This window comes from Oncorhynchus nerka, linkage group LG4, assembly GCF_034236695.1.
Source record: "Oncorhynchus nerka isolate Pitt River linkage group LG4, Oner_Uvic_2.0, whole genome shotgun sequence".
Lineage (NCBI taxonomy): Eukaryota > Metazoa > Chordata > Actinopteri > Salmoniformes > Salmonidae > Oncorhynchus > Oncorhynchus nerka.
The window spans coordinates 14,428,491-14,438,065 of record NC_088399.1 but is presented as its reverse complement, the minus strand read 5'-3'; the positions used below and the strand labels follow the sequence as shown (position 1 = coordinate 14,438,065).

At 42.5% G+C, this 9,575-nt stretch overlaps 1 long non-coding RNA gene across 2 annotated transcripts; it reads left to right on the top strand.

Annotated features, from left to right (window-relative positions):
- The first annotated feature begins 4,493 nt into the window (after positions 1-4,493).
- On the top strand, positions 4,494-9,575 carry LOC115118618 (uncharacterized). 2 transcript variants are annotated; one of them, XR_010463743.1, is made up of 3 exons: positions 4,494-4,944; positions 5,272-5,431; positions 7,290-9,575. It is a non-coding gene; the product is annotated as an uncharacterized LOC115118618 (long non-coding RNA). The 2 variants fall into 2 exon arrangements; XR_010463744.1 differs by having other exon boundaries at positions 4,495-4,944; positions 5,272-5,425.

The window sequence follows — 9,575 nt, the reverse complement described above, 5'->3', positions numbered from 1 at the left end:
GCCTTTGGAAAGTAATTCAGACCCCTTCATTTTTTCCACATTTTGTTACGTTACAGGGTTATTCTAAAATGGATTAAATACATGTTTTCCCTCATCAATCTACACTCAATACCCATAATGACAAAGTGAAAACAGCTATTTATAAATACCTTATTTACATAAGTATTCAGACCCTTTGCAATGAGACTCGAAATTGAGCTCAGCTGCATCCTGTTTCCATTGATAATCCTTGATGTTTCTAGAACTTGATTGTAGTCCACCTGTGGTAAATTCAATTGATTGGACATGACAAAAACCAAGCCATGAGGTCGAAAGAATTGTCCATAGAGCTCCGAGACAGGATTGTGTCGAGGCACAGATCTGGGGAAAGGTACCAAAACATTTCTTCAGCATTGAAGGTCCCCAAGACACAGTGGCCTCCATCATTCTTAAATTGAATAAGATTGGAACCACCAAGACTCTTCCTATTCCTGGCCGCTCGGCCAAACTGAGCAATTAGGGGAGAAGGGCCTGGTTCAGGGAGGTGATCACGAACCTGATGGTCACTCTGACAGAGCTCCAGAGTTCCTCTGTGGAGATGGGAGAACCTTCCTGTAGGACAACCATCTCTGCAGCACTCCACCCATCAGGCCTTTATGATAGAGTGGCCATACGGAAGCCGCTCCTCAGTAAAAGGTACATAACAGCCCACTTGGAGTTTACCAAAAGGCACCTAAAGACTTTCTGGTGAAACCAAGATTGAACTCTTTGGCCTGAATGTCAAGCATGGTGGTGGCAGCATCATGCTGTGGAGAAGTTTTTCAGCTGCAGGGACTGGGAGATTAGTCAGGATCGAGGGAAAGATGAATGGAGCAAAGCACAGTGAGATACTCGATGAAAACCTGCTCCAGATCTCAGACTGGGGCGAAGGTTCACTTTCCAACAGGACAACAACCCTAAGCACACAACCAAGACTACACAGGAGTGGCTTTGGGACAAACCTCTGAATGTCCTTGAGTGGCCCAGCCAGAGCCCGGACTTGAACCCGATTGAACATCTCTGGAGAGACCTGAAAATAGCTGTGCAGCAACGCTCCCCATCCAATCTGACAGAGCTTGAGAGGATCTGCAGAGAAGAATGGGAGAAACTCCCCAAATTTTAACCCGATACAAGTGTGCCAAACTTGTAGCGTCATACCCAAGAAGCTTCAAAACTGTAATCGCTGCCAAAGGTAATTCAACAAAGAACTGATGTAAATGTAATATTTCATGTTTATTTATTTTAATTTTACAAATGTGCTAAATGAATTGCTTTGTCATTGTGGGGTAACAATACCCCATAATGACAAAGAAAAACACTGTTTTTTAGAAATGTTAGAGCATATTACTATTTTCCTGTGAATAAATTTATGAAATGGAGACTGGATTAAACTATTTACCCATTTAATAACCAGACCTTTATATACTTAATTGTTATGTAAAATGTTTGATGCCTAATCGAACGTGCTGCTATATGCTGCCAGCCCACCCACAGGCGAACCACTCTGGGCGGCAGGAGTGGTACGCGGCAATTTACCGCGTACTAATGTACACATACGGTAAAATAGGTTTCTAGCACGTTCAAAATCGACTGGAGTGATATTCTGAAAAGCCGTGCTTGCAGAGGTGTCGTAAATACAGTAGGTTGATCATTAGGAGAGATAGGTTTAGGGGGAAATAAGCTGTCCTGTGTAACATTACGTACTTTAGAAACACAATTACCCAACAAAAGTTTGTATTACAGAACACAAGAGCAATATCAGAACTGGTGAGATAAGTCTCCTGTAGCCAGACATTTTAAGGCAGTCGCACCTGTGTGCCAACAGGTTCCAGGGCTTAGAAGTTGTACAGCCACTTAACAGAGGAGGTGATAGAGAACCGTTGCTGTTACAGAGTGTCATATTATATCCATGCCTTACAGAGACCCTAGAAGCCTTAGAACTCCTGTTAGTTTGCTTCCTGTGAACAACAGGTCAGCTTTTTCTTTGGTTATTATTTATTGTTAAGCTCTTGTGGAAACAGAAAATGAAAGTAAATTATGATTGAGAAAAAAGAAAGGATCAGTACTACAATGTGCCATCCTCTATATACAGTGAGGGGGGAAAGTATTTGATCCCCTGCTGATTTTGTACGTTTGCCCACTGACAAAGAAATGATCAGTCTATAATTTAAATGGAGGTTTATTTGAACAGTGAGAGACAGAATAACAACAAAAAATCCAGAAAAACGCATGTCAAAAATTTTATAAATTGATTTGCATTTTAATGAGGGAAATAAGTATTTGACCCCCTCTCAATCAGAAAGATTTCTGGCTCCCAGGTGTATTTTATACAGGTAACGAGCTGAGATTAGGAGCACACTCTTAAAGGGAGTGCTCCTAATCTCAGTTTGTTATCTGTATAAAAGACACATGTCCACAGAAGCAATCAATCAATCAGATTCCAAACTCTCCACCATGGCCAAGACCAAAGAGCTCTCCAAGGATGTCAGGGACAAGATTGTAGACCTACACATGGCTGGAATGGGCTACAAGACCATCGCCAAGCAGCTTGGTGACAAGGTGACAACAGTTGGTGCGATTATTCGCAAATGGAAGAAACACAAAAGACCTGTCAATCTCCCTCGGCCTGGGGCTCCATGCAAGATCTCACCTCGTGGAGTTGCAATGATCATGAGAACGGTGAGGAATAAGCCCAGAACTACACAGGAGGATCTAGTCAATGATTTCAAGGCAGCTGGGACCATAGTCACCAAGAAAACAATTGGTAACACACTACGCTGTGAAGGACTGAAATCCTGCAGCTCCCGCGAGGTCCCCCTGCTCAAGAAAGCACATATACATGCCCGTCTGAAGTTTGCCAATGAACATCTGAATGATTCAGAGGACAACTGGGTGAAAGTGTTGTGGTCAGATGAGACCAAAATGGAGCTCTTTGGCATCAACTCAACTCGCCGTCTTTAGAGGAGGAGGAATGCTGAAGAACACCTTTCCCACCGTCAAATATGGAGGTGGAAACATTATGCTTTGGGGGTGTTTTTCTGCTAAGGGGACAGGACAATTTCATCGCATCAAAGGGACGATGGCCAGGGCCATGTACCGTCAAATCTTGGGTGAGAACCTCCTTCCCTCAGCCAGGGCATTGAAAATGGGTCGTGAATGGGTATTCCAGCATGACAATGACCCAAAACACACGGCCAAGGCAACAAAGGAGTGGCTCAAGAAGAAGAACACTAAGGTCCTGGAGTGGCCTAGCCAGTCTCCAGACCTGAATCCCATAGAAAATCTGTGGAGGGAGCTGAAGGTTCGAGTTGCCAAACGTCAGCCTCGAAACCTTAATGACTTTGAGAAGATCTGCAAAGAGGAGTGGGACAAAATTGTGGTAGCATTTTGTAGTGTGAATGATTTTACTAATTGCATTAGTACTGTACAAAGGTAGGTGTGCAATTTGATAGATTCCCCCGCTCCTCCTACCTCGGGCTTCCAGTGGGGAGACCTGAGGTCAACATACCCCCGCCCCCCTCCCCATCTCGTACTTCTGAGTGGGAGACCTTCCCACTCACCGCCTGGTTCGGCAACTGCTCCGCCCACAACCGTAAGGCTCTCCAGACCGTAAGGTAGTGAGGTCTGCAAAACACATCGCCGGGGGCAAACTACCTGCCCTCCAGGACACCTACACCACCCGATATCACAGGAAGGCCAAAAATATCATCAAGGACAACAACCACCCAAGCCACTGCCTGTTCACCCGCTATCATCCCGAAGGTCGAGGTCACTACAGGTGCATCAAAGCAGGGGCCAGAGAAACTGAAAAACAGCTTCTATCTCAAGGCCATCAGACTGTTAAACAGCCATCACTAACATTGAGTGGCTGCTGCCAACATACTGACTCATCTCTAGCCACTTTAATAATGAAAAATGTACTTAATAAATGTATCACTAGCCACTTTAAACAATGCCACTTTATATAATGTTTACATTCCCTACATTACTCATCTCATATGTATATACTGTACTCTATACCATCTACTGCATCTTGCCTATGCCGTTCGGCCATCGCTCATTCATATATTTTTATGTACATATTCTTATTAATTCCTTTACACTTGTGTGTATAGGGTAGTTGTTGTGAAATTGTTAGGTTAGATTACTTGTTAGATACTACTGCATGGTCGAAACTAGAAGCACAAGCATTTCGCTACACTCGCATTAACATCTGCTAAACATGTGTATGTGACAAATAAAATTTGATTTGATTGGGACATGTTATACCTGAGTAAAGGATTATGCTTGAACTTTACCAAACTTTCCGACCTGAGTTATTCACATACACATAAAAACAGGACAAATAAAAAGCACCCCCCAAATTATTTTTTAAATGTTTTATTCCCTGTTCCCTATCCCCTTTCTGTCACAAAGTGAAATGAATTCACACTCCAGAACAGTAGGCGGACACAGCCCACACAGTTGGTGGCAGGATGGAAGGACACATGCCTTCCGGTCTTGTCTAGAATGGATACAGTAATTTAACGTCACATTTTTGTTATGTGAATTTTAGCTAATCCTAACCTAATTCTCTTTATCTGCTGTGTACGTTCTAACCTGCTACGTAAAGTCAATTTTGACCGAAGCTGTATCCCTTCTAGACAAACCCCTTCCTTCCCGCCTTTGGGACAACAACCCTGTTAGGGCGGAGACAAGACCATATCTGACTAGCTTCACATTGCTGGCAGCATGCTAGGTAGCTACAGTATATAGTTAGCTTGGTTCTTATTCTATGCGAATGAGTCTGAGGGCAAAATGGCTACAGCTTACAATATGTTTCAGTCAGAAACAACATCGATTATGGCCGTTGTCGTCGAGACGGTAATTACAGAAATTAGTCCATTTTTGCGCGTCGTGCCAAACTCGTACAATCCGGAGAGAGAGGTGAGTACAGCGTGACTAATGACGTTACGGAGTTGCACAAGTTAATGTTAGCTAAAGTTGCACCAACATTTACTGGTAACTAACGTTAGCTGCAATACGTTGTCTAGTAGATAGATAGTTTATCAAACGTTGGTGTTTAACCACATATGATCATCTCTAATGTAATTGGCAAAGTAAGCTAGCCACGTTAGCTTCATGCAATTAGCTTATCAAGCTAGCTAACGTAGCAAGTTAGCTTGCTTACTTATTAGTTTCACATCTTTGCTGTAGCACGTATGGAAAGCTGGCTTCTTAGGTAACGTGTTTCCCCTCCTATTCTTTACACAGCTTTGCACAATTATGAATCTGGTGACGGGAGAGGCTATTCGTAAAATCTGCCAACTATTCCTAGTGGCTTCCTCGAGTTTACAAAATGAGAACGTGAAACTGAAGACCAAGGTCGAGCAGATGACCCAGTTGTTTGAAAACAATACACAGCCTGGTAAAAGTATGCTTATTTTGACGCTCATGTAAAAATGTATGTTGCCATTAGGGTTGGGCGATGTCAACCTTTGTCTTATCGTGATGAAGTACCCATAAAACATGAATCATGACTAAATATATTTTGTAGACTAATCTTTTTTAGTAACCTATTCCTCTCTGTTGGAGCTGTTGCACGTAAACGTGTGTGCGCGCGGTAATGCAAGTGACAGTCAAGGATGAGCCCTCGCTGGCTGTGCGTATTGTGAAGTGTTGTAAAATTAAATTTATGCTTGATCCGAAATGTGGTCGGAGGCGCCCTGGACGGTGGGACGTAATTTCGAATCCCCCGGGGGCACGCAGCGGCCGTATTGAGCTCTGTACCACATCGCTGTGCGCCTGTAATGTTTTGTAAATTTCGGAGGGCTCCGGTTGACAGTAGGTGAGGGCGGGAGGTCCTGTATAAGCACAAACTCACTTCCTTGACAACTTCCTTCACAACAGCTCTGCGCTGGGGAAGAGCAAGAAGTATGAATGCCCTGGCTTCTGCAGAGGCCATATCACCGTAAATGCTGCACATCAATACAGATAACGGATTGACCATATAGCGCCTTTTAAATCAGGGGGAAAGGTGAATACCTAATCAATTGTACAAATGAATGCATTCAACTGAAATGTGTCTTCCACATTTAACACAACCCCTCTGAATCAGAGCCCTGCTGCAACTCTGCTGTCCCCAGAACGGGATAATCATTCAATGAGTCACATTTTTGCACAATCTTCCTCTCTTATTATGCCTAGGCTTCTATACTCCTACTATCATTGAAAAGGGCCTACACTACACAATTTATTTCAGAAGCTGTGCTCAGCTGTAAGTTCTTTTGACTTCTCATTTAAATTTTTCCATTTTGATATTGTTTGCTCAATTTCACTTGTTGCACCTAATATTTGTCTTTTAAAATAAAGCTGTGATAAAGAGTCTCATATAGACTGACCTTAAGTTCCCATTTGAAAGCTGATACTTTAGGACATAACATAATAGCTTATTTGGGATATACTCTGCATAGCTTTTGATAGGCTATTTTAATTAGTAGGATTTGGCATTTGGTTCCCAATCTCAAGGAGGGGGATGCATGTGTTTCTTTTATAGTAGACTAAGCTTTGCTCAACTAAGCTTTGTTCAAACTATTGTAAGATGTATCTATTTTCCTATTGTTTGTTCTGCCGCTCTCATTATTACCGTAGGCCTATCATGTTTTTGGGTTATTCAAAAACAACTTAAAACTTTGAGAGCCTAGAAGACCGTAGATAAATTCATGGTTTGATCATGAAGTAGTGCAGTGAGAGAAAGCCAGCATGCATAAAAACTGAAGTCCTATTCATATATGTACAGAAAATATAAAATTTGGCTTTTAAAATAATTGGACACGCGTGTCCGCTATAAAATAAATACAAATGTAATAGGATTAGCGCTGCTTTGATTAAATCTTAACTATGTCTACATTCTGTAAATGGTTTATAACATATTTATTGAAATATGTTATGCAGTTTATAGAAAAATCATAGGCTACTTGGGATGGTCCTGCTGTGGGCTACCCGGTCAGCTCATTACTGCGTGGTGCCAGTCAAGTTGAAATAGGCTATACATTGTCTGTCATATCACAATGTCGTCGCCATCAACAATGGCTGTCAATCATCTTCGATATCTGATACGATTCTAATATCGCCCAACCCTAATTGCCATATATTGGTAAACTTATTTGACTAACTAAATTAGACAAGTGTCCTGTTCAGCTGGTTTATTTGTACATCAAGATGCCTCATGCTACACAATCAGGAGATCTATAGGCTAATATGTATATTACTCATATTCCTTTCATCTTTAGGTCCTGCAAATTTTTGCAGTAAACCCACAGAGACATCTTCATTGGAGAATGACTCCTCTCTGGGAGACACAGATGGACTGAATACAGACCTCTCCCCAAGAGACACTGATTCCAACGTTGAGCATATGAGAGCTGCTCTGCCAGGGAGCAACGAGAGAGACTGCCATGAAAGCCAGAAAAACAGCAATACTACTAAAGGGACACGATCCAAAGAAACCAAACGCTTCAAGTGTGATATTTGTGAGAAGACCTTCAGCCAGAACAAACGGCTGATACAACACAAGCTAACTCACACAAGACCCTTCAAGTGTGATGTTTGTGAAAAGACCTTCAGCAGGGAAGGGTCACTGGAATCTCACACGCTAACTCACACAAAACCATTCAAGTGTGATGATTGTGACAAGACCTTCAGTCGGAATCGCTTGCTGGTACGTCACAAGCTAATTCACACAGGAGAGAGGCCATTCGCTTGTGGTCAATGTGGCAAAACTTTCACAATGTCTAAGCAGCTCGAACATCACATGTTGCGTCACAGAGAGAAAACGCTCAGTTGCAAAGTCTGTGGAAATACATTCTTTACCAAAAAAGATCTGAAACGACATCAGCTTGTTCATGCAGTGGAGAGACCGTTCAAGTGCCTGACTTGTGGAAAGGGTTTTACAAAACGAAAACTGCTAATTGAGCACGAGAGAATCCACACCGGTGAAAAACCATACACCTGTGCTGTGTGTGGGAAGAGTTACACACAGAGTGGTGGCCTGAGTTATCATATGCGAACACATACAGGTGAACGTCCACATTCATGCTCAGAGTGTGGTAAGCGCTTTATAACTAAATCCAGCCTTGAAAAGCACAAGGTAATCCATACAGGGCAGAAGCCATTTACATGTGAGACATGTGGAGCTGCTTTCGGCCATAAAGGAAACCTTGTGAGACACCAAGTGCTTCACACAGGGGAGAGACCATACAAATGTAAAGTGTGTGGGAAAAGCTACCTTCAGTCCACCCTCTTAAAAGCTCACATGCATCGTCATGGGGCAACCAAACCATTTATGTGTGACCTATGTGGGAAGACTTTTATGTACAATTTTCTAATGAGGCGACACCATCTAAAATGGCACACGGCTGAAGGAGAGAAGCAGAAAGAACGAGAGAGAAAAGAGAGAACGAGAACTGCCAGGAGACCGGGAACCTCAACAAAGCCATTCAGTTGTGACATATGTTTGAATGGCTTCAGCTCCATGCTAACTCTGAAAAACCATCAACGAATTCACACTGGACAAAAGCAATACTCTTGTTCCATTTGCGGAAAGACCTTTGCCTATAAACATACTTTTGACTATCACATGAGACTTCACAGTGGGGTGAAGCCCTACGCTTGTAAATACTGTGAAAAGAAATTTGTTCTTAGGCAAGCTCTAGAAGGACATGAGCGAACCCATACAGGTGAAAAGCCCTTCAAATGCAGTTATTGTGACAAGACATTTGCAGTCAACACCAATCTCAAAAGGCATGAGCGAGTCCACACGGGAGAGAAGCCATTCAAATGTGATGTCTGCGGGAGAGGTTTCGGCCAAGCCAACAACGTCAAAGCCCACATGCAAGTCCACACTGGAGTTAGGCCTTATTATTGCAAGAGATGTGGAAAGGGCTTTTCTGACATAAGACACTACAAAAACCATAGCTGTAATGGTGTGGCAGTGACACACGATCAGTCGAACAAATCTTCAGACCGCACTTTCAGAAGTAGAAAGGGAGAAATGCGGTAGAGGCAGGAGTGCTTGCCTTTATGCTGCTGTGATGTCGACTCAGTGATATAATCTCTATCATTCACAGTGGGGCAACTTCCTGCTTTCAGACATCAGGAACAACGGGGATGTATTCAGCAGGGTGAAAAATTCTGGGGTGTGTTTCTGGAATGCCACAGCTGTCATATTACATTTCACAACCCAGGCACAAGTAAATTTGCTCCTCACAACCCAGAGCCCCTATTGCCTCGTCCTAGTTTGCTCTTACTTTGAGGCATGCTCACATTGGGGAGAGCCTATTTGACTTGTTTTATTTCTGTTCAGCTAAACTACAAAGCTTATCTTTGATTTTTTTTGATTGACAGAATTTTTAGGGATTAAGGTTAGCTGTTTAGGATTTGAGGTGTGTGCCTGCGGTAATGCTTGGTGATCCAGGGTTTATGTTCATGAGCCCATTATTTCTGACAGTTTGAATTGTCTGTTTAATATATTTTTTTCTATTGTGTAAAGATCATTAAAACACATACAAATATCAGAA